Consider the following 24,019-nt stretch of genomic DNA (forward strand, 5'->3'; position numbering starts at 1 on the left):
ATAACTGAGCAAAGTGAAACACAATGGGGACTGGGCACGATAAGCCTCCCATGGGCAAAAGACAAAGTGGAGGTGCGACGTTGGCTGCTTGTGAGACGGAGCAGGGAGATGTTGTCGGGTGAAGGCACATAGGAAAGTGGGAGTGCTAAGCGTTTAATGCTCACTGTACAAGCAAAAGGTGCAATGCAGACTGCATGCTGGATATTCAATCCTTACTATCCTAAACAACAGTGATTCAAAATGCCACTTGGTTCAAAATAAAATGCCAACCGGCACTAATACATTCACTTAAAAAACATAGCCTTGCTGATTTATCATAATTTAAATGATTTAATTTAGTTACAGAGGAAAGTAGGGTACGGCTAGATTTCAAAATGATATGGCCAACAGATGTAGTATTTCGAAATTCCACAGTCCCAGGTTCATAGAACATAGAACATAGAACATTACAGCGCAGAACAGGCCCTTCGGCCCACGATGTTGCACCGACCAGTTAAAAAAAAAACTGTGACCCTCCAACCTAAACCAATTTCTTTTCGTCCATGAACCTATCTACGGATCTCTTAAACGCCCCCAAACTAGGCGCATTTACTACTGATGCTGGCAGGGCATTCCAATCCCTCACCACCCTCTGGGTAAAGAACCTACCCCTGACATCGGTTCTATAACTACCCCCCCTCAATTTAAAGCCATGCCCCCTCGTGCTGGATTTCTCCATCAGAGGAAAAAGGCTATCACTATCCACCCTATCTAAACCTCTAATCATCTTATATGTTTCAATAAGATCCCCTCTTAGCCGCCGCCTTTCCAGCGAAAACAATCCCAAATCCCTCAGCCTCTCCTCATAGGATCTCCCCTCCATACCAGGCAACATCCTGGTAAACCTCCTTCAATATAAGGTTCAATATAATGTGAACAATTTTTGTCTGTTGTGTCCCTCTCTGATGTCCAAACTTCAGTCGACCAGAATGTACAATTTGACATAATAAAAATGCAACAAGCGCCCCGTCGGGGAATTGAACCCCGGTCTCCCGCGTGACAGGCGGGGATACTAACCACTATACTAACGAGGAAGCGATGTTTTGCGTACTGTACACTTGCCACTTACACTTTCAGAGCGACAACTGAGTTCGGACGAGATCACTTCGTTTCCCCAATACGGAGTCCCATTTAATGCAGCAAACAGCGGCTTTCACCAACCGACTTTTGGATTAGCAAGAAAGAGAATGAGATGGATGCATGAAAAAAACAAGAATCAAGCGGAGACAGAAAGGTGCGTTTGCCGTTCATTTCAAACTGCATGTTCTTATTAATTCTGGAGGAAAGACGGCCTGTGTTGAAATCTGAACAATCTGGACAATCTCAGCTCGTCTCTCTCCACAGATGATGTCAGACCTGCTGAGATGTTCCAGCATTTTCATTTGTTGTTTCAGATTCCAGCAGCGGCAGTATTTTGCTTTTATCTTGTCTAGAAATGCGTTTTTTTTCTCCAAACTGCTGGAACTTCCAAAGTGCTTTACAGCTCAGATGCTTTTCTTTAATTCTATTGTCTTTTGTATTGCCCGAGGTAGGTGCGGATTGAGCAAAAACAGAAAATATCATCCCCAATCTCACAGGATCATGGAAAAATTATTTCTGTGGCTTTGACCATCTCATCAGTTGTTTGATATAGATACATTTGCTCAAAGCTGCCTCAGTTAAAATCTTATTGGTGCATATTTCTGTGAGCCACTGGAAAATGAGCGAAGTTTCCAACCCGTTTCTGAACTCATGAAGTTGAAGTTAATTATTCTCTGTCTCCGATGATAATTTTAAGAAGCTCAATTAAAGCTCTACTGTCCATGGTTCGGCCACGGATTCGAAAACCAAACAGATTTCCAAGCAGTGTCTGCAACATAGAACCACGTAATCCCTGCAGCGCAAAAACACGCCTTTCGCCAGAGTCTGATGTTATCTGATCAGTTGTTTCATTTCACTTGATTTGATTTGATTTATTTTTGTCACATGTTTTCGCCTTCAGTGAAAATTATTGCTTCTTGCGCGCTCGACAGATAAAACATTCCGTTCACAGGGAAGGAAAGGAGAGAGTGCAGAATGTAGTGTTGCCGTCATAGATAGAGTGGAGAGAAAGATCAAATTAATGCAAGATAAGTCCATTCAGAAGTCTGATCGCCGCAGGGAAGAAGCTGTTCTTGAGTCGGTTGGTACGTGACCTCTGGCTTTGGTATCTTTTTCCCGACGGAAGAAGGTGGAAGAGAGTATGTCCGTGGTGCGTGGGGTCCTTAATTATGCTGGCTGTTTTGCCGAGGCAGCGGGGAGTGAAGACAGAGTCAATTGATGGGAGGCTGGTTTGCGTGATGGATTGGGCTACATTTATAACATTTTGTAGTTCCTTGCGGTATTAGGCAGAGCAGGATCCATACCAAACTGTGATAGACTCAGGAAGAATGCTTCTTTGGTGCAACTGTAAACGCTGGTGAGAATCATAGCTGACATACCAAATTTCTTTTGGGAATGAAATTCCTTTGTTTTGGGCATGGAAAGTAGCTTGCCTGGCTGGGAATCGAACACAGGCCACGGCGGTGAAAAGCGCCGAATCCTTATCACTCGACCATCGGAAAGTGCGTGCGGCCTCACCAGGCTGCAGTATTGCCTTCCAATCGGGCAACACTTCCGCAGTAAAGGGCACTCAGCCTCCGATCTACGGGTATCTTCATGGCACACGACAAAGCAGAATCGCCGAGCAGAAACTGACAGGCAACTTCCACATGCATGAAGAAAGCCTCAACCGGGATCCTGGGTTCAAGCCACAGGACACACAACCCTCACCATACTCTCTGAGTTTGCAAAATCCTTCTAACTCTCCTGATTTGAGAGAATTCACACCTCTTTAGCCGGTGATTATCCCTCTCTCCACCCTTGCTGTCTATATCTTTACCTGAAAAGACTCGCATTCTAACCATTGTCCACACTCCAATCTGTAATTATCGTACTATTGTATTTGTGTCTATCGATGCCGTGTTTGTCAACCTCCCTCAACTCATCTGATGAAAGAACACATCTCCGAAAGCTTGTGATTCCAATTTTACCTTGTGTTGTGAGAATTCTTATTGTGCCCACCTCAGTTCAACGCCGGCGCCTCCACATCAACACGAGTGCGAGCAGATCATCTGTTGAGGAAATAGGAAAATGGATCAGAAGTGTTGGTGTGATGTGTTCCATTATCCGTCCTCACTATTCAGAGCCCTAACCACGCAGTCCAGGTACATACCAACTATCAACGACATGTATGAAAGGGTAAGGTACATTTTTATCTGCCCTTCTCTGGTCCATTTTATCGAAATGATTTTTAAAATAATCTTTCACTAATTTAAAGCCCAGCATCAGGCCACACCTCAGCCTTGTGATTACAAGAAAAGAAAGATGCAAGCAGTCAAAACTTTACCAGGTCTTTCCTTTGTTCTCAATGGCACTACTTTTTATGGGCTGTGGGTGTCACCTGCAGGACCAACATTTGTTGCCCTTCCCTAATTGCCCTTCAACTGAGAGTGGGTTACTCGGCCATTTCAGAGGGCAGGTAAGAGTCACCCACATTGCTCTGTGTCTGGAGACACATGTAGGCCACACCTGGTAAGGCGGGCAGACTTCTTTATCTAAAGTGCACTGGTGAACCAGATGAGGTTTTACAACAATCGACGGTAGTTTCGAGGCGGCCATTACTGAAACCAGTTTTCAATTCCACTTTGATCAAATCAGTGAATTTAAATTTCACCAGCTGCCATGGTAGAATTCACTCCATGTCCGCAAATATTAGTGCGGGCCCCTGGATTACCAGCGCAGTCTTTCATCCCTGTAAACAAAAACAGTTCGTTCCGGTCCTTATTAAACCTCTTCCTGAGGAGATTAGAATCCCCCCCACAGAGTTCTACTAAACCGATTGCTGCAAAGCCTGTTGCTCTATTCTGGAGCATCAATAATATATTAGGATCACACAGGTAAGATTGATTTTTCGGAACTCAAAAAATTAATGATCTGAGAAAATTGAATGAACAGAACAACAAGAGAGTACTTTCTGAAAAGGCGCCCTGCAATGTTGGCAATAAATGCAGAACTTTCAGCTGACGAGGCATATCACGGTTTTCCGGAAATACCACCAGAAATTTTCTGCATAAAGCGACGGCGGCAGGACACAAACCGGCAATCTTCTGATATTATCGTCATCATGATCGCCGAAGTCAAACACCTTATCCATTAGCCCACGGCGTTAGCACACGCATGAAAGCGGCGGGTGCCAGCGCCATGTGAATAACTACTGTGGTGAGATTAACTGTCAGTTCTATTTTTGGATGCTCCGCTGGTTTCCGGATACCAGAAAATTGAAGGGAAATCTCCAGCTGCTGTAACCAGCGAAAACTAAAGTCCACTTTTTACATTCTTGGGTGCCTGCCTTTGTGGAGTTTGAAAGCAAAAGAGAAAATGCTGGAAAATCTCAGCTAGTCTGGCAGCGTCTGTAAGGAGAGAAGGAGCTGATGTTTCGAATCCAGGTGACCCTTTGTGTGGAGTTTGCATGTTCTCCCCGTGTCTGCCTGTGTTTCCTTCGGGTGCTCCGGTTTCCTCCCAGCTTCAACAATGCAGGTTAGATGGATAGGCCAGAATAAATTGACCCTTAGTGTCAGGGGGATTAGCAGGGTAATTACTTGTGGCTACAGGGTTGGAGAGGGATTCTCTGACGGAGAGTCGGTGCAGAATCACTGGGCAGAATGGCCTCATACAGCACTATAGGGATCCTATATCTCCTACAAATCCTGTCTTAAACATTCACTACTGATCCCCAGAATCCCTCTGCTCGCAGCTAATGCAGCAACATCCCCTGTGGACCTGAGTTCAATATGTTATACTCTTTTACACGTCACTTACTGCACCACTCAATCTTCTTTGTTGCAAAGAGAGAAACTTCGAAATCTTCAACCAAACCTTGTATCTAAAATCCCTCATCGCTGGATCTAAAATGGTAAATCTCATTTTCTCCCTCCCATGGACCCTCACACTCTTCCGAGAATGTGGTTCCCGGGTCTGGGTGCAATCCTAAAACAGCTGCAGTTGATCAGAGCTTTATAAAGATTGAGCATAATTTCCCTGTTTTTATACTCAGTATCTCGATTGATGAAGCCAAGGATTCAGTGCACTTTCCGATCGAATCTCTCAAAATCTCCTCTTACGGTCAAAGATCTCTCTGAACCTCAGGTCCCTCTGATCCTGCACACTGATTAGAACTAGACCTTTCAGAATGCCACTGCGGCAAAGTGATTGACACAGTGGTTAGCGCTGCTGCCTCACAGTACCAGAGTCCCAGGTTCCATTCCGGCCCCGGGTCACTGTCTGTGTGGAGTTTGCATTTTCTCCCGGGTTGCGTGGGTTTCCTCCGGGTGCACTGGTTTCCTCACACAGCCCAAATATGTGTGGGTTAGGTTGATTGACCACGCTAAATGTCAGAGGGATTGAATGCATAGTGCCAGGGGGATGATCCGGGTAAATGTGTGGGGTTGTGGGAATAGGGCCTGGGTGGGATTACAGTCAGTCCAGACTCAGTGGGCCAAATTTACTCCTTCTGAACTACAGCGTTTCTATGTTCTGTCGCCGCTCCCCATCCCTTCTGTCAGAAAGCAGCACTGTTCCTGATTGTGGGATGAATAATGTGTCTCTGCTACAATATCAGTGAGAGCTAAGACTGCAGCTTCTTTTTCTCCAAATCAGAATTTACAAGGATTTTTGACACTGATGCATTATCTGGCCGAGCAGACTTTGTCTCTGTCTATCCCTCCAACAGAAACTGATAGCCAAGTTCCGAACACATGAGGACGGCCTCAACCGGGATGTTGGGTTCATGTCACACTATCTGTGACCCCCACAACTTGCCTGGACTTGCAAAATCTCACTAGCTGTCCTGTCTGGAGACAATGCACATCTCTTTAACCTGTGCTTAATGCCCTCTCCACTCGCATTGTCTGTACCTTTAAGACTTGATTAGTAGGGATATGGGAGTAGGGCCTGGGTGGGATTGTGGTCGGTGCAGACTCGATGGGCCAAATGGCCTCTTTCTGCACTGTCGGGTTTCTGTCTATGAAGCTGTATTAGCATTGATTAGCTTGATTAGCATTCCAATCATTATTCTGTAAATTGAGTTTGTGTCTCTGTAGGCCCTGTTTGTGAGCACATCTCCCACTCCACCTGACGAAGGAGCAGCACGCTCTGAAAGCGAGTGGCATTTGCTACCAAATAAACCTGTTGGACTTGAACCTGGTGTTGTGAAACTTCTTACTAAACTTCAGTCTACCAGTGTGTGCTGCCACCTACCGGCCGCAACCCGAATCTGCAACAGAGAGGAAGATATTTACATGAACTGTCCCTGTTGCAGAGGCAGATCAAACAGGAATTAATGATTGGATGTCAGCATTAAATCCAATAGAGAATTCAATATTAATGTACTTTCCCATGTAGTCGGTTTAATTTTGAAGTTGTTATAGGCTGGAGCAGTTGACTCGATTAGTTCAGCTGTACTGAAGGGAAATCTAGGTAATGAGACGATGGAGAATAAAATTCAGAGATAAGCAGATGATGTTACATTAAAGATTTGCGCAGAAGATCGTGCAGAATCATGTACTAAGTGCACCAAAAGGCCCAATTTCAATTCGATATCTTCCGGGTAGAATGAGTACAGATTTGCAAAGTGTTTCAGATGGATTGATAAGGACTATGACACACTTATGTTGTACCGGAGACAAAATGCGTCCAGCACCTGTAGAATCTTAGAATAGATACAAAAGAGAGGGAGAGAGACCATTACACCCTTTGTCTGTGTGCTGTCCTGTACAAGAACAACTCATCTCGACCCTTTCCCAGTCATTGTAACAAAAACCTGCAAATCCTTTCTCTTCAGGTGCTAATCCCTTTCCCCTGACAATCCTGATTTGATGCTGTCTCTGCCACACGCTCAGGCAGTGCTTTCCAGGTCCTAAACTCTCAGCACATTAAAAACGATCCTTCTCCAATCTGCCAATGGAAACAGTTTTTCTTCATCTACTCTCCTTGGACAGCACAATCAAACCCACGACTGCTACCGTCCAGAAGGTCAGTGGCAGCAGATACATGGGAACACCAGCACCTAGAAATTGTCCTCCAAGGCACTCACCATCCTGGCTTGGGAAAATGTCACTACCTTCACTGTCGCAAAATCCTGGAACAACCTCCCGAAAACTATTAGGTTACGAGCGCTGTGGCGGTACCTACGCCTCAGGGACTGCAGCAGTCATTCTCAAGGTCAACTATGGACAATACACTGGTGTTGGGTTAAATAACAATACAGCAATGAATATTTCTCTCGCTACATTAATAGGCAGCAAAAATTCAGAGTGCTGTAGCAGAGTGGCACAGCGGATAGCCCAGAGGTCGATGGATCAAAATCATTTTCTGCTAATTTCTGTTAATACTGATAATAAAATCTCTTGAAATCAACACCAATGCATTTGTGACTTTTACGTGGAGTATATAGACAGATATTTACATTCGCTTCATTTTTTCGTTAAATGCTTCAATCTGCAGCGAATCTCTTGTATACTCACACAAGCTAGAAATACTATGAAAATGCATCAGCATATATTAGTGATCTAGGTAATGTGTTACAGGGCAGAGTTCCTGAATTTGTGGATAATGTAAAACTTAGAAGTGTTGCGAACTCTGAGGAGGATCGTGCAAATCTTCAAAAAGGACATAGATAAGTTGTTCGAATGAATGGAAAAGACGCCGGTGGAATTTAAAGCAGAGAATTGTGAAGAGATTCATTCTGGTGGGAAGATTATAGAGATACAAAATAAAGGGTACAACTCTAAATGAGGTGCAGGAGCAGACGGAGCTGGTTGTGCATGTGCATATGTCACTGAACAGGTCAGGACAGGTTAAGATACGTTTAATAAGGCATATTTAATTCTACCCTTTATCAACAGGGTCATAGACTACAAGAGCAAGGAGGTTGTGTTCAAATGGTGTAAGACACTAAAACATCCAGCTGGAGTATTGTAGCCTGTTCTGGAAGCCACACTTTAGGAAGAATGCGAAGGCATTGGAGAGAGTGCATAAAAGGTTCATGAGATTGTTTGTGAGACTGAGAAACTTCACTAATGAAATGGATCAAAGACTTTGGAATTGTTCTCCTTGGAGAAGTGAAAATTGAAGGAGATTTAATAGATGTATTAAATGTCACGAATCGTCTGGATAGAGTGGATAGGGACAAACTGTAACTACTCTTGGAATGATCAAGGATGAGAAAGCAGATGGAACACCATTAGCAAAGGATGGAATAGAAATACAAACAGAACCTTTCTCACACAGTGAATGCTTAATGTGTGGAATGCACTGCCGGAGAGAGTGATGAGGGTAAGTTCAAATGAAGCATTTTAAAAAGAATTAGGCTGTGACATGAAAAAGGCAAATGTGCAGGGTTACCGGGAGAAGGTGGAGATGTTAATTTTCTGTCAGAACATTAATAAATTATCATTCGTCACTCATCACTGAATCGAGTATGAACTGTTCTCTTGTTGTTTCTAAACACGGTGAAGTACAGCAATGTTTAACTGACAAAAAAGTTGGTGGGTTAAGTCTAAACGGGAGGTAAAGAACCCAAGTTTGTGTTGAAAAGGAAGTGAAAACAAAAACAAGAATAAACATGAGGGTAAAAACCAAAACCTGCAAAGAAAAATGGAAGCAAAATGGAGCTGTGTTTAATGTCTGAAATTGTTTGACTCGGTGCTGAGTCTGGAAGGCTGTAAAATGTTTCCTTGAGAGATGAGTTTCTGTTCCTGGAAATTACATTAAGCTTCATTGGAACATTGCAGGAGGCTGAATGGAAAGAGCAGTATAAGGCAAGGTAGAAAATTGAAATGACAGGAGATTGTGAAATCTGAGTGATGTTTATGAACTGAACAGAGGTGTTTCACGAAGCAGTCACTGCCTCTGCGACTGGATCCTGAATTTCCGAAATTACAGACCACAATAAGAAAGGATAGACAACAACACCTTCGCCACGATTATCCTCAGCACCGCTGCCCCACAAGGTTGTGTTCTCAGCCCCCTACGATACTCCTTATACACCTATGACTGTGTGGCCAAATTCCCCTCCAATTCGATTTTCAAGTTTGCTGACGACACCACCGGAGTGGGTCGGATCTCAAACAATGATGAGAGAGAAAATCTGGTGAACTGGTGCGGCAACAACAATTTCTTCCTCAATGTCAACAAAATGAGAGATTGTCATCTACTTCAGGAAGCGTAAAGGAGAACATACGCCTGTCTACATCAACGGCGACGAAGTAGAAAGGGTCGAGAGCTTCAAGTATTTAGGTGTCCAGATCACCAACAACCTGGCCTGGTTCCCCCCATGCCGACACTATAGTTAAGAAAGCCCACCAATGCCTCTACTTTCTCAGAAGACTAAGGAAATTTGGCATGTCAGCTACGATTCTCACCAACTTTTACAGATGCACCAAAGAAAGCATTATTTCTGGTTGTATCTCAGCTTGGTATGGCTCCTGCTCTGCCCAAGACCGCAAGGAACTACAAAAGGTCATGAATGTAGCCCAATCCATCACGCAAACCAGCCTCCCATCCATTGGCTCTGTCGACACTTCCCGCTGCCTCGGCAAAGCAGCCAGCATAATTAAGGACCGCACGCACCCTGGACCCTTCCATCTTCTTCCATCGGGAAAAAGACACAAAAGTCTGAGGTCACGCACCAACCAACTCAAGAACAGCTTCTTCCCTGCTGACATCAGACTTTTGAATGGACTTGCCTTGCATTAAGTTGATCTTTCTCTACACCCCAGCTATGACTGTAACACTACATTCTGCACTCTCTCGTTTCCTTCTCTATGAGCGGTATGTTGTGTCTCTATAGCGCATAAGAAACAATACTTTTCACTGTGTTAATACTTATGTCAATAATAAATCAAATAATAAATAATAAATAAATACTCTGCCCAATATGACAGACAGCTTTATAAGGAAAATAACATGTTGGAAAAAAGAAATATAGAAATCAATTTTACATGTGGAATTTGAGTTTCGGGATCTGAACAGTGAGGAGAGAATATGGAACTTATCACACCAGCAATTGTAATCCATTTTCCTGTTTCCTCACCAGATGATCTGCTCCCACTGAGTTTGACAGGGATTTCAAGTTTTTCTGTCCCACTTCCTGTTTTTCATTCCCATCCCTTCCCCTCTAAAACTATGGATGTTTTCCCCTTGTCCTCACGGCGACACAGTGGTGCAATGATTAGCATTGCTGCCTGACAGCGCCAGGAACCTGGGTTCGATGGCTGACTTGGGTCTCTGTCTGTTTGAAGTTACTCCGTTCTCCCCATGGCTGCGTGAATTCCTTCTGGGTGCTCCACTTTCCTCCAACAGTCCGAAAGATGTGCTGGTTAGGTGCATTGGCCATGCTAACTTCTCCCTCAGTGTACTCAAACACGTGCTGGATTGAAGCGACTGGGGGACTTTCACCATAGCTTCATTGCAGTGTTAATGTATGCCTACTTGTGACACTAATAAATAAACAAACTTCACTTTACCTTCTTCCCCAATATTCTTCTCATTTAATGCATCATCCTTTGTCATTTCTGCCAACTCTAGATTGTTGCCACCACTAGAATTCCACACCCCTCTGCAGTCCTTTCAATTTTCTGAGTGGAGATTTTCCTCTTTACACCTTCACCCATTTCCTATCAGTTAAGGCAATCCCCCCGCCCCCCTCCAACGCCCCCCTCCCCCCCTCCCCGCCCCCCCCTCATCCGATCCAATCTGCTCATAGTAAAACGCCTCGTACGTTACTTCCAGATGAAAGGCCAGTTTCGTCTCCCAAATTAAGCGTATTTGCTGTTTACATCATGCTCTGCTCTGGATTGTGGAGACCAAACAAAGATTGTGTAATAACCCTGTGGGATTCCTCCATTCAGTCCAAACTTCTGGCTCCACTTCTGATCAGAATTCTGGTCCACTATCTTTTTAATTCTTCACTTGTTTTCACTCTGATCTCTCTGTCCTTCGTCTTCTCTCGTGTTCCAATGAACGTCAGTGCACAATTCCTCAACGCATTACTTTGATATCTTCACTCGTTCTTTTTCTATTCATGGTAGTTTTGCACCACCAGTTCCTGCATTTCATCTATCTTGTACTCTACACAATCACAGACCTTCCATTTTGTCCCTTTTTTTCTGCCGTTATCAATCTGCCATTTCCTTTTGGTCGAGAGGTTCAAATTTTTAGGTGTGCAGATCAACAACAACCTGTCCTGGTCCGTCCAGGCCAACGCTATAGCAAAGCCCCCCAACACTTCTATATTCTCAGCAGGCTAAGGAAATTCTGCATGTCCACTACGACGCTCAGCAACTTTTACAGATGCACCATAGAAAGCATTATTTCCTGTTGCATCACAGGCTCCTGCTCTGACCAAGATTGGAAGGAACTACAAAGGGTCATGAACGAAGCCCAGTCCATCACACACACCAGCCTTCCATCCATTGACTCTGTCTACACATCCCGCTGCCTCAGAAAAGCAGCCATCATAATCAAGGAACTCACAAACTCCTGACATACTGTCTTCGACATTCTGTTGGGAAAAAGATGCAAAAGTCTGTCATCACGTATCAACTGACTCAAGAACAGCTTCTTTCTTGCTGTCATCAAACTCTTGAATCGACCTACCTTATATTAAACTGATCTTTTTCAACATCCTGGCCATGACTGGAATACTACATTCTCATTTCATTTTCTATGATTGGTATACGTTGTGTGTATAGCATACAAGAAACAATATTTTTCACAATATACTAATACAGGTAACAATAATAAATCAAACCAAAAATCAAATAAAATCAAATTTAAGGCAGGTGGGTAGCACAATGTTTAGCACTGTTGCCTCAGAGCGTCAGCGACCCGGGTTCAATTCCAGCCTAGGGTGACTGTGTACAGTTCACATGTTCTCCCTGTGTCCTCGTGGCTTTCCTTTGAGTGCTCCTGTTTCCCCCCACACTCCAAGGATGTGTGCCTTCGGTTGATTGGCCATGTTATAATTGTCCCTTAGTGTCAGGGGGACAAGCAAGGTAAATACATGGGGTTACGAGGAAAGGAACTCGGTGGGTTGTTTTCTGTGCAGGCTTGATGGGCGAAACGGCCTCCTTCTGCATTGCAGGGATTATATGATTCTTCTTTGAAATTGTTGCATTTCTTTGAGTGTGGAATCTCTGTCCCAATTTTGTACATTTCTTGGAATATTATGCACATTTATAATCTCAGTACGAGTGCATTTACCTTAGCCTCATACCATCAACTCCTTTGTCATTTAGTGTCTCCTGCCCTCAACGATGCTTTGAAACCAGAAGAGAAATATTAACGCTAAATTCAGTAATAGGTATCAAGAAATAATTAATTAATATTCTGACAGCAGCGAAACATTCAGAAATGAGTGTTTGAGGCAGGGCAAAATCACTCAAATGCTGTAATTTTTACCTTATGTAAGGTTGATATGGACAGAATAAGCGGTAAGTTGAACATGTTAAATTGGAACAGGTGCCAACAGGCAAACACAAACAATCGGAGACACAGAAAGAAACAGATGGAACAATATGTATCTAATACAACCGGAAAGGATGGAAACCTCACTTTATCAATTTATAGTGATTTTGGGAACAAAATTCCATGTTTTATACCATTAAGAAGGAATGTTGATTTCTGTCCAAATAATGATTAACTATGTCTTTAACGTGGTGCCGTTTCCACTTTGCTGACTCTCTCGTCCTTCTTGGTGGTACATGTCACAAGGAGGACGCTGCTGTCCAAATAAGCACGGTGACTTACTGCAGGGTGTCCTGTAGATCAGACACACCGCAGCAAATATCGATAAACTATTTCTGTGAAATCATTGATCGTCTCTGCTTCCACCATCCTCGTAGAGAACTTGATTGATCCATTACTCGGCTCTTCTGGCCGAGTGATGTTGCTGTAGTGGTGACACAGCTGCTTCCCAAGCAGTTGACCCGAGTTCGACTCCCGGCTATCGCATTGTTTTAATTTATTTGGGACGGCACAGTGGTTAGCACTGCTCCCTCACAGCGCCGGAGCCTCAGGTTCGATTCTTGGCTTGGGTCACTGTCTGTGTGGAGTTTACACCTTCACCTCGTGTCTGCGTGGGTTTCCTCTGGGTGCTCCAGTTTCCTCCAACACTCCAAAGATGTGCAGGTTCGGTGAATCGGTAAATTCCCCCTCAGTGTACCCGAACAGTCGCCGGAATGTGGCGACGAGGAGATCTTCACAGTCATTTCATTGCAGTGTGAATGTAAGCCGATTGTGACAAATAAATAAACTTATCTTATCCACAACCACTTTCACTGTTGCCTCACAGAGCCAGTGACCAGCTTTCAAATCTGTCCGTGATTCACTGTCTGTGTGGAGTTTGCACATTCTTCCAGTGTCCCCATGGGTTTCCTCAAAGATGTGCAGCGTTGGTGAATTGGCCATGCTAAATTGCCGTATAATGTCCCAGGATGTTTGGGTTAGGGGGAATATCGGGGTATTTACCTGGGGATAGAGTGGGATGCTCTGTCAGAGAGCCGGTACAGACTCAATCGACCGAATGCTTCCTTCTGAAGTGCGATGCCCCTATGCCTTCCATACATTTTAAATCTTCACTGTTCCCAAATCTTTCTGCTAGCTGTTACTGCAACAATTTCCGTCTGAGTACTTTAGTTCAATATTAGGCAATAGGATTCTGTGTGAGATCCTCTCTGGCTAAGTCGAGGGCATCCTGAAACCCAACGAAAAGGGACCCCCGGCTTCTGAAACGACACCACGAATTTGTTACAGAAACTCAACACCCATGGAGTAGTTGAACCAGGAATACTCCTTGTCACAATGGACAATGGCACTCTACACCAGCATCATTGATCCACTGGAGCAAGCTGAGAGGGGTGATTGAAAAGCAGCAGTGCTGGTAAGAGATTAATTGGATTAATTGAATTGTTTATTTATTTAATTAGTCAGCTAGTGTGTGTATTTTTTTGGCCTTTACTTTAACAGCAGTTTTTCAAGTTTAAAGTGAAAACTAGAAGTGGGCAGCAAAGGAGTCTGGGAAGGGTTTTTATTTTAACTTTAAAAGTCAGTTACCTGGGAGGTTCCCCCTCATTGATCCACTGGAGCAAGCTGAGAGGGGTGATTGAAAAGCAGCAGTGCTGGTAAGAGATTAATTGGATTAATTGAATTGTTTATTTATTTAATTAGTCAGCTAGTGTGTGTATTTTTTTGGCCTTTACTTTAACAGCAGTTTTTCAAGTTTAAAGTGAAAACTAGAAGTGGGCAGCAAAGGAGTCTGGGAAGGGTTTTTATTTTAACTTTAAAAGTCAGTTACCTGGGAGGTTCCCCCTCAGTAGTAGTTTTTTTTTTCTCTCGGGCCCCTAGCCCTATAAATTGGTGCAGAGGAGATACCCGATCCTCTACACTGGTAGAGGATCCCACCCTTCCATCCTCCTCTAACCTAATTATAAGTGTGGGGAAGTTTTTTGTTTTCTTTTTTTCTTGCTGGTAATGGCTTCAGGGATGGCAGTTCAGGCAGTATGCTGCATCTCCTGTGGGATGTATGTGGTGAGGAAATCCAGTAGTGTTTCAGGAGATTTTAGTTGTAAGAAGTGCATTAGATTGCAGCTTCTGGAGGAGCGTGTAAAGGAGCTGGAGGGGGAGGTAGAGGAACTCCGCATAATTCGGGAGGCGGAGGTGGAAGTTGATAGGAGTTATAGAGAAATAGTAACTCCTAGAAATGATGCTTGGGTCAATGCCAGGAGGAGGGGTAAGAAGCAATCGGGAAGACAATCCCCTGGGGCGGTTCCCCTCCATAATAGGTTTTCGGTGCTGGAGGCTACAGTTGAGGAGGAATCAACTGAGCATAGAGAGCAGATCTCTGGGGGTGAGCCGAGTGAGAAAGCTCAGGTGGTTAGGGGCTGTAAAAGACTGGGCCTTGTGATTGGGGACTCCACAATTAAGGGGACAGATAGGAGGGTCGGAACTAAAGGTAGGGACTCAGGGTTGGTGTGTTGCCTACCAGGGGCTGGGGTCCGGGATGTGTCTGACAGGGTATTCAGGACTCTTAGGGGGGAGGGAGATAAACCACAAGTTATTGTACATGTGGGGACACACGACATAGGGAGGATAGGGGAAGGGGATATTAGGCAGGGATTTATGGAGTTGGGGTGGAAACTAAAGGCCAAGACTGACAGAGTGGTTATCTCTGGACTCTTGCCTGTACCACGGGATAGTTTAGAGAGGAATAGGGAGAGGGAAGGTTTGAATTCATGGCTGAGGGGATGGTGCAGGAGGGAGGGGTTCAGGTACTTAAGCAATTGGGGCTCGTACTGGGGAAGGTGTGACCTCTATGAGAAGGATGGTCTACACCTTAATCAGAAGGGGACCAATATCCTGGGGGGTAAATTTGCTAAGGCCATGCAGGGAGGTTTAAACTGATTCGGGGGGGGGGAGGGATCCTGAGTAGTGGGGCTGAAAGTGAGGGATGCATGGATGGGGACTGCAATGCACGGCATTGCAGAGGTGGGGTGGAGCAGGGTTTGAAATGTGTATACTTCAATGCCAGGAGTATTCGCAATAAAGTGGGTGAACTTGCAGCGTGGATCAGTCCCTGGGACTTCGATGTTGTGGCTATTTCAGAGACATGGATAGAGCAGGGGCAGGAATGGATGCTGCAGGTCCCGGGGTTCAAATGTTTTAGTCGAAGTAGGGAAGGAGGTAGAAGAGGGGGAGGGGTAGCATTATTGGTCAGAGATTGTATCACAGTGTCAGAGAGGAGGTTTGATGAGGACTTATCTGTTGAGGTAGTATGGGCGGAGATTAGAAATAGGAGAGGAGAGGTCACCCTGTTGGGAGTCTTTTATAGACCTCCTAAAAGTTCTAGAGAGGTTGAGGAAAGGATTGCGGAGTCAATCCTGCTTAGGAGTGAAAGTAATAGGGCAATTGTTATGGGGGATTTTAACTTGACTAATATTGACTGGAATTGTTATAGCTCTAGCTCGTTAGAGGGGTCAGTTTTTGTTCAAAGCGTGCAGGAAGGTTTTTTGACTCAGTATGTAGACAGGCCAACTAGAGGTGAGGCTATATTGGATCTGGTGCTGGGAAATGAGCCAGACCAGGTGCTAGACTTGGAAGTTGGTGTGCATTTTGGTGATAGTGACCACAATTCGGTTACGTTCACCTTAGTGATGGAAAGGGATAGGCATGAACCTCGGGCCAGTGGTTTTAGCTGGGGGAAGGGTAATTATGAGGCTATTAGGAGAGAATTAGGAAACATAGGTTGGACTAGGAGATTACAGGGACTGGGAACGTCCGACATGTGGAGTTTTTTCAAGGAGCAGCTACTGCGAGTCTGTGATAGGTATGTCCCTGTCAGGCAAGGAGGAATTGGTAGGGCTAGGGAACCGTGGTGCACCAAAAAAGTTTCTTTGTTGGTTAAAAAGAAAAAGGAGGCTTATGTTCGGATGAGACGTGAGCACTCGGGTAGTGCACTAGAAAGCTTTAGATTGGCTAAGAGGGAGTTGAAGAGCGAGCTTAGAAGGGCTAAAAGGGGACATGAGAAGACTTTGGCGGATAGGGTTAAAGAGAATCCTAAGGCGTTCTATAGGTATGTCAAGAACAGAAGGTTGGTTAGGGCAAGTTTAGGGCCAGTTATAGATGGCAGAGGGAAGTTATGTGTGGAACCGGAGGAGATTGGTGAAGCATTGAACCAATATTTCTCTTCGGTGTTCACGCAAGGGGACATGAATATAGCTGAGGAGGACACTGGGTTGCAAGGGAGTAGAATAGACAGTATTACAGTTGATAAGGAGGATGTGCAGGATATTCTGGAGGGTCTGAAAATAGATAAATCCCCTGGTCCGGATGGGATTTATCCAAGGATTCTCTGGGAGGCAAGAGAAGTGATTGCAGAGCCTCTGGCTCTGATCTTCAGGTCGTCGTTGGCCTCTGGTATAGTACCAGAAGATTGGAGGTTAGCGAATGTTGTCCCATTGTTTAAGAAGGGGAACAGAGACTTCCCCGGGAATTATAGACCGGTGAGTCTCACTTCTGTTGTCGGCAAGATGTTGGAAAAAATTATAAGGGATAGGATTTATAGTTATTTGGAGAGTAATGAATTGATAGGTGATAGTCAGCATGGTTTTGTGGCAGGTAGGTCGTGCCTTACTAACCTTATTGAGTTTTTTGAGAAAGTGACCAAGGAGGTGGATGGGGGCAAGGCAGTGGACGTGGTATATATGGATTTTAGTAAGGCGTTTGATAAGGTTCACCATGGTAGGCTTCTGCAGAAAATGCAGATGTATGGGATTGGGGGTGATCTAGGAAATTGGATCAGGAATTGGCTAGCGGATAGGAAACAGAGGGTGGTGGTTGATAGTAAATATTCATCATGGAGTGCGGTTACAAGTGGTGTACCTCAGGGATCTGTTTTGGGGCCACTGCTGTTTGTAATATTTATTAATGATCTGGATGAGGGTATAGTTGGGTGGATTAGCAAATTTGCTGATGACACCAAAGTCGGTGGTGTGGTAGACAGTGAGGAAGGGTGTCGTAGTTTGCAGGAAGACTTAGACAGGTTGCAAAGTTGGGCCGAGAGGTGGCGGATGGAGTTTAATGCGGAGAAGTGTGAGGTAATTCACTTTGGTAGGAATAACAGATGTGTTGAGTATAGGGCTAACGGGAGGACTTTGAATAGTGTGGAGGAGCAGAGGGATCTAGGTGTATGTGTGCATAGATCCCTGAAAGTTGGGAATCAAGTAGATAAGGTTGTTAAGAAGGCATATGGTGTCTTGGCGTTTATTGGTAGGGGGATTGAATTTAGGAGTCGTAGCGTTATGTTGCAACTGTACACAACTCTGGTGCGGCCGCACTTGGAGTACTGTGTGCAGTTCTGGTCCCCACATTACAGGAAGGATGTGGAGGCTTTGGAGAGGGTGCAGAGGAGGTTTACCAGGATGTTGCCTGGTATGGAGGGGAGATCCTATGAGGAGAGGCTGAGGGATTTGGGATTGTTTTCGCTGGAAAGGCGGCGGCTAAGAGGGGATCTTATTGAAACATATAAGATGATTAGAGGTTTAGATAGGGTGGATAGTGATAGCCTTTTTCCTCTGATGGAGAAATCCAGCACGAGGGGGCATGGCTTTAAATTGAGGGGGGGTAGTTATAGAACCGATGTCAGGGGTAGGTTCTTTACCCAGAGGGTGGTGAGGGATTGGAATGCCCTGCCAGCATCAGTTGTAAATGCGCCTAGTTTGGGGGCGTTTAAGAGATCCGTAGATAGGTTCATGGACGAAAAGAAATTGGTTTAGGTTGGAGGGTCACAGTTTTTTTTTTTAACTGGTCGGTGCAACATCGTGGGCCGAAGGGCCTGTTCTGCGCTGTAATGTTCTATGTTCTATGTTCTATGTTCTATCCCCCGCGACGATGACATTGCTACAATAGCCTCAGTACTCAATACTAATGCCGGCATCTCCACATCTTAGTTCAATATGTTATACACTTTTACACATCTCTTAGAGCCGCACTCAATTGAGTTTGCTTCAACGAGAGGGACTCTGGATTCTCCAACCAAACCTTGCAGCTAAAATCCCTCATCGCTGTGTCCAGTGGAGTAAATCACATTTACACCCTCCCAAGGACCCTGACACACTTCCTAAAATCTCCCCATCTCTTCTGTCAAAATGCAGCACTGTTCCTGAGTGTGGAATTAATCATGTCTCTCTGCGACAATATCAGTGAGAGCTGAGACTGCAATTTCTGTTTCTCCAAGAGAATCTTTCTGTATAAAGCCGGAATTTACAAGGATTTCAGTCACTCATACATTGTCTGGCCGTCGGTGTCTCACTGCTCGAAGTCACTCTGTCTCTGTCTATCACTCGAACCCCTCTCATTAACTCAATATAAAGGCGGGATATTGTTGCTTAGTAACCGAGTGCACACAATCTGCATCTTCATCAGATCAAATAGAATTCAGCTTGTGAACAACATCAACATTTCAACCAGTTCTGGGTTAACCTAGGCACAGCTCTGATTGGAGACAGCCCCCTGAATCTCGGGAACAGACACTGTGAGCATTACTGGTCTCAGAGACTTTAACAGTTACTGAACAGGGAAACTCCAACTAATCCCGGAGAATCCACAGCGCAGAGCGAGAGGAGAGGAAAGCCTGTCATGGGAGCTCTCAATCTGAGACACAGATTGGCCTGACAATGTGCAGATGTGAACCTACTCCTTCCATTCCCAAACTGTTATAATCAGGAATACAGAACGCCCAGTAATGACCAGCTTGTTGCAATGTGTTTGAATGAACACGATGTCAGATCATCTAAGCAGCATTTTGAAATTCTCATTCATTCACTATATTCTGATGAAATGTATTTCTTATGCTCTGTGTGTCATTGCATAAGAATCTTCCTCTGACATGCCCTTGTGCCCCTGATGCTGATTTAAAAAAAATTCTGTTCATGCTATTTTCCTCATGGAACCATAGAAAGGACCAAAGAAAGGTAACAGCCACACAAGGAACCCATTCGGCCTAGCTTGTCCATGCCAGCCCGGGGATACTAAGGTGTTATTTCCAAGTTCACCCAGCTGCACCCGGCCCGGAAACATGCAGCTGAAAGCATGATGGAGATCCAAAACCTTCATACCAAACATTCACTGGGATTTGCGGCTCTGTGAAGCAGCCGACGTAAACACTTCCAATCATAATCGCTGTGAGCAAGGTTCGAACCTGCCTGGGGAAACCCTATTGGATTCCACCTCAGTAACGTTCATATTAACTTCCTTAGGCACCAGGATTGTGCAGAGCACAGTGTGTGAGGTAAAATTTGTTCCTGTCCTTTGTATCTTTGTCTCTGACTGAGAACTCGTTTATTAGATCAGAGACTGGTCTTTCTATTTCAATAATTTTTCATCAGAAACGAATTACATCCGAATAAAAACTGAAAAAGAGAAATCTCCATTTTATTTCATGACTGTCAAATGTTGCGTTTGCCCTGTTTCTGTCCACTCGGTTTTAAATACAAGATACCGCGGATAAGGTTCTAAATAAATTACCAATTCGATGGTCGTGAATCGAACCCGGGTCAACTCTTTCGGAAAAGCAGGGAGACTCACCACTATACCATCATCACTCAATTTGCCTAAACAGCCCTTATTTTCATTCGTTATAATTACAGAACTACCTTAGTTGCTGATTTCATCAGGCTCCAGGTGTGCCCATTGCACAGTTTATAAACTAAACTTGGCTTGTCTCATTTTTCAGGACGGCTGCCACCTGTTTACTACTGTTTCGGACTGAGAACTCATTGATTTGCTTTGAGGCCTGCTCTTGGATTTAAACCAAGTTTCCACTGACAGCAACTTCAAACTGAATTTTACCTTGGACTCAGATGGATATTTCTGAGGTCAAAACACTGAATGTTTTCAAAGCAGTTAGATATAGCACTTGAGGCAAACTGGAGCAAAGGATATGTGGGTACAATGTGGGACCAGGCGATTGAGTTGGATGATCAGCCATGATCATAATGAAAGGCGGAGCAGGCTCGAAGGGCCGAATGGCCTCCTCCAGCTGCGATGTTACGTTTATGTGTTTTTTTTTTCACTGTATCTGTTAATTTGCAGAAAGTTCAGCTCTGACAGTGAATCTGGTTTCCTCCAGGCCCAATCGGAGGGTGGTCAGAAACTGTCTGTCACTGTCAGAAACTCCATTATGAGCGAGTCTGTGATGATCATTTAACTGGCTGTTACTGGTTGTTGTGGTTGTGATTTTCTGTTACCTGTCAGTGCAAGAGCAAAAAATAAAACTATACAAACACTTATTTGGAGAAAGGGCTTTTCTTGTGGCACTGGGAGTATTTGCATAATGGATGCCTGGTTCTGTTCAGTTTGACGGCAGTCACGTCTGATGCACTTTGATTCTTGTCTTTTTCCCCCCACGATACCCTTTCCCCAGCGCGACGTGTCGTGCTTATTTGCTCGTTTGCTTAAATGTTGAACTGGAATTGGCCTATTATTTCAGCAAGATGCACTTTCTACTCTGAACACTCTTTGTTGCAGTATGAGCGCTGCAGCTGCGGATCTGTGGCATAAAGAATGGCATGTAGGACTTCTCGTCATTGTTTTATTTAATTTGATTTGATTTGTTATTGTCACATGTATTAGTATACAGTGAAAAAGTATTTTTTCTTGTGCACTATAGAGACAAAGCATACCGTTCATGGAGAAGGAAAGAAGACACTGCAGAATGTAGTGTTACAATCATAGCTAAGGTGTCGAGAAAGATCAACGTAATGCAAGGGAGGTCCATTCAGAGGTCTGATGGCAGCAGGGCAGAAGCTGTTCTTGAGTCGATTGGTAGGTGATCCCAGACTGATGTATCTTTTTCCCGATGGAAGAATGTGGAAGAGAGAATGTTGTCTGGTGAGACATTCAAAGTTGTGGGTCAGAATCTCATCGAAGTCGGCTTTTTAGGTAAAGTTTGAAGAAATCAGGAACTGGTGTATCAGTGCTCTCAGAGAAGTGAAACTGCCGCCTGGAACTTCATGAGAATGTCTGCAGCGCAGAAGGAAAACATTTGGTCCCTCGGGCCTGCACCGACAACAATCCCAGCCAGCCTGTAACTTCGTAAACCCACATATTTACCGTGCTAATCCCCCTGACACTGAGGGACTATTTAGCATGGCCAGTCCCGCTAAGACGGCGCTAATTTTCATGGCTGAACTGCCTATTCTGGAAAGACAAAATCTGCCATTCGGGCCGCAAATGAAGCTGGCGTCTGCTTTGGAGCTTCTGAAAGCACATTTTAATCTGGTGGCAAGCTCCTGCCCAAAACTGGTGCCCTGATTTGAATCGAGTTTCTCATCGGATTAGAAAAATGGGAATGTGGAATTTTTCTGGACTATTCACCCGTCCCCAAACTTCATCTTGGTTGCGTGAACCTCAAAATACTGAACGAATCATCAGTTTACCGCCAATAAGGAGACAGAACAAATGCACCGCCGACGAGGATGGGATTCGAACCCACGCGTGCAGAGCACAGTGGATTAGCAGTCCATCGCCTTAACCACTCGGCCACCTCGTCATGCAATGGTGGCTCTCCAAACCACCTCTTGTGTTTTAACATCCGTAACAAAGAACACATTTCTCCCACAGGAAAATGTTGCCTTTCTGCCTTCTCGTTAATCTTGATTCGCTGTTACTTTTCCATTTGATGTAAATCCAGAGAAAGTAAAGAGAGAGGCAGTTCACCTCTCTTGTCCCTGTCTGGTTTTGAATTCACCGAACATGACTCTGATGCAAAAAGTCGTAAGCGCTGTGAGTTTGTGGCGCAACGGTAGAGCGCCTGACTTCAGAATAGAGGGCTGCCTGTCCGAATCACGGAGCTGTTCTGCGTAGGTCTTTGGATGTTGGTTGTTTCCGATTGTTCCTGAAATGATACAACTGTGATAGAAATGAAATTTTAGGGATGCTTCCGGTTCGCATGCTCAGTTTACTTTTTGCACACTTTTATATTTGAACAATGTGTCAGAGAAATGATTCGTCCATTGTTGGTAAAATTAAAGCAAGGTCCACAGTCCCAGTTGTTTCTGGGAGGCATCAATGGGGAGAGCTGACCTTTGGTGATTGAACCAGAGGATTCACACCTCAGGCGATAAGCAAGGCTGAGAAGGCGGGGCCTTCATGAACAATCTCAACCAATACGGGAATTGATCCCGCGCTGCTGGCTGAATAAACTGACCAGGCAACTGAGACAAATACGCTGTGCTACTCGTTGATGAAAATCAAGAAGGTGAAGCAAATGAACTGCAAAGAAAACCCGGATTTGCCTTTGGGCAGCAGCAGAACATTCCTACTTGATGGAGTGAGTATGCGATAGCAGAGGATGGTTTTGATCCATCGACCTCTGGGTTATGGGCCCAGCACGCTTCCGCTGCGCCACTCTGCTCCGAAAGCTGATACCTCCCTGCTTGTTACTGCTGCCCGCGAGCCAGGAAACTATTCACTGTCTCTTTTTATTTCAAACAAGGCCGACGTGTTGGGAAGCTCACCCTGGCTGAATAATAACACATAACATCATCCCGAATGTAACAGACAGAGAAAGACACATAGAAAAGCAGTAAAAAAACTATTAGGACACACACACAATGAGAGACAGAAAATATTCGACCAAGATACTGAGATGGAAAAACTGATTATGTATCAAAAGGGATTTTCTGTTGCACAAAGATAGGCCCTGTTTTGAAATGTATGTCCTGTTGTGTAACTGTGCTATCTGCTGTGTAACTGTTCTCTCTGTTTGGAACTATGACTCTGTCGTTGACAGATCTTCACTGTGGTTCTGCCAAATTCTTCCCTGTTGTGTAAATGTGTGCCCGGTTTGCCCTCTTTTTAGGTCAAACCAAATAAACAAACTCAGATTAAGTCAGGACAAAGTAAAAAGGGGCAGCTCCCCAAAAGGAGGGGGAACAACCCGAACAGAAATCAAAGTACAAAGGAAACTTAAAAACATCAAATTAAAATGTGATTGTCAGGGTCAATAACGCACCCCAACCCCTGCGGTGCCCAACGGGCGCGGAAGGCGTCAACCACGCCCTTGGACACCGCATGCTCCCTCTCTAGGGACACCCGGCCGTGAACGTAGCCGCGGTAGAGGGGCAGACAGTCAGGATGGACGGCCCCCTCGATCGCTCGCTGCCTGGACCGGTAAATGGCGCGCTTCGCCAGGCCCAGGAGCAGGTTCACGAGGAGGTCGCCATCCCGACACTCCCCTTTCCGCACCGGGTGAGAAGGAACCCATTCAGCCTATCACGTCCATGTCAGCCCGAGGACACCCAGGTGTCCTTTCCAAGCTCAGCTTCCGACACCCGGCCCAGAGCCATGCAGCTGAAAGCATGAT

At 44.8% G+C, this 24,019-nt stretch overlaps 3 non-coding genes across 3 annotated transcripts; all 3 read right to left on the reverse strand.

Annotated features, from left to right (window-relative positions):
* Positions 1-1,001: 1,001 nt before the first annotated feature.
* trnad-guc (transfer RNA aspartic acid (anticodon GUC)) lies at positions 1,002-1,073 on the reverse strand. Its single transcript has one exon. It is a non-coding gene; the product is annotated as a tRNA-Asp (tRNA).
* Positions 1,074-22,122: 21,049 nt separating this feature from the next.
* Positions 22,123-22,204, reverse strand: trnas-gcu (transfer RNA serine (anticodon GCU)). The gene has a single exon. It is a non-coding gene; the product is annotated as a tRNA-Ser (tRNA).
* Positions 22,205-22,996: 792 nt separating this feature from the next.
* trnam-cau (transfer RNA methionine (anticodon CAU)) lies at positions 22,997-23,068 on the reverse strand. Its single transcript has one exon. It is a non-coding gene; the product is annotated as a tRNA-Met (tRNA).
* Between the last annotated feature and the right edge of the window lie 951 nt (positions 23,069-24,019).

The sequence above is a fragment of the Mustelus asterias genome, unplaced genomic scaffold, assembly GCF_964213995.1.
Source record: "Mustelus asterias unplaced genomic scaffold, sMusAst1.hap1.1 HAP1_SCAFFOLD_124, whole genome shotgun sequence".
Lineage (NCBI taxonomy): Eukaryota > Metazoa > Chordata > Chondrichthyes > Carcharhiniformes > Triakidae > Mustelus > Mustelus asterias.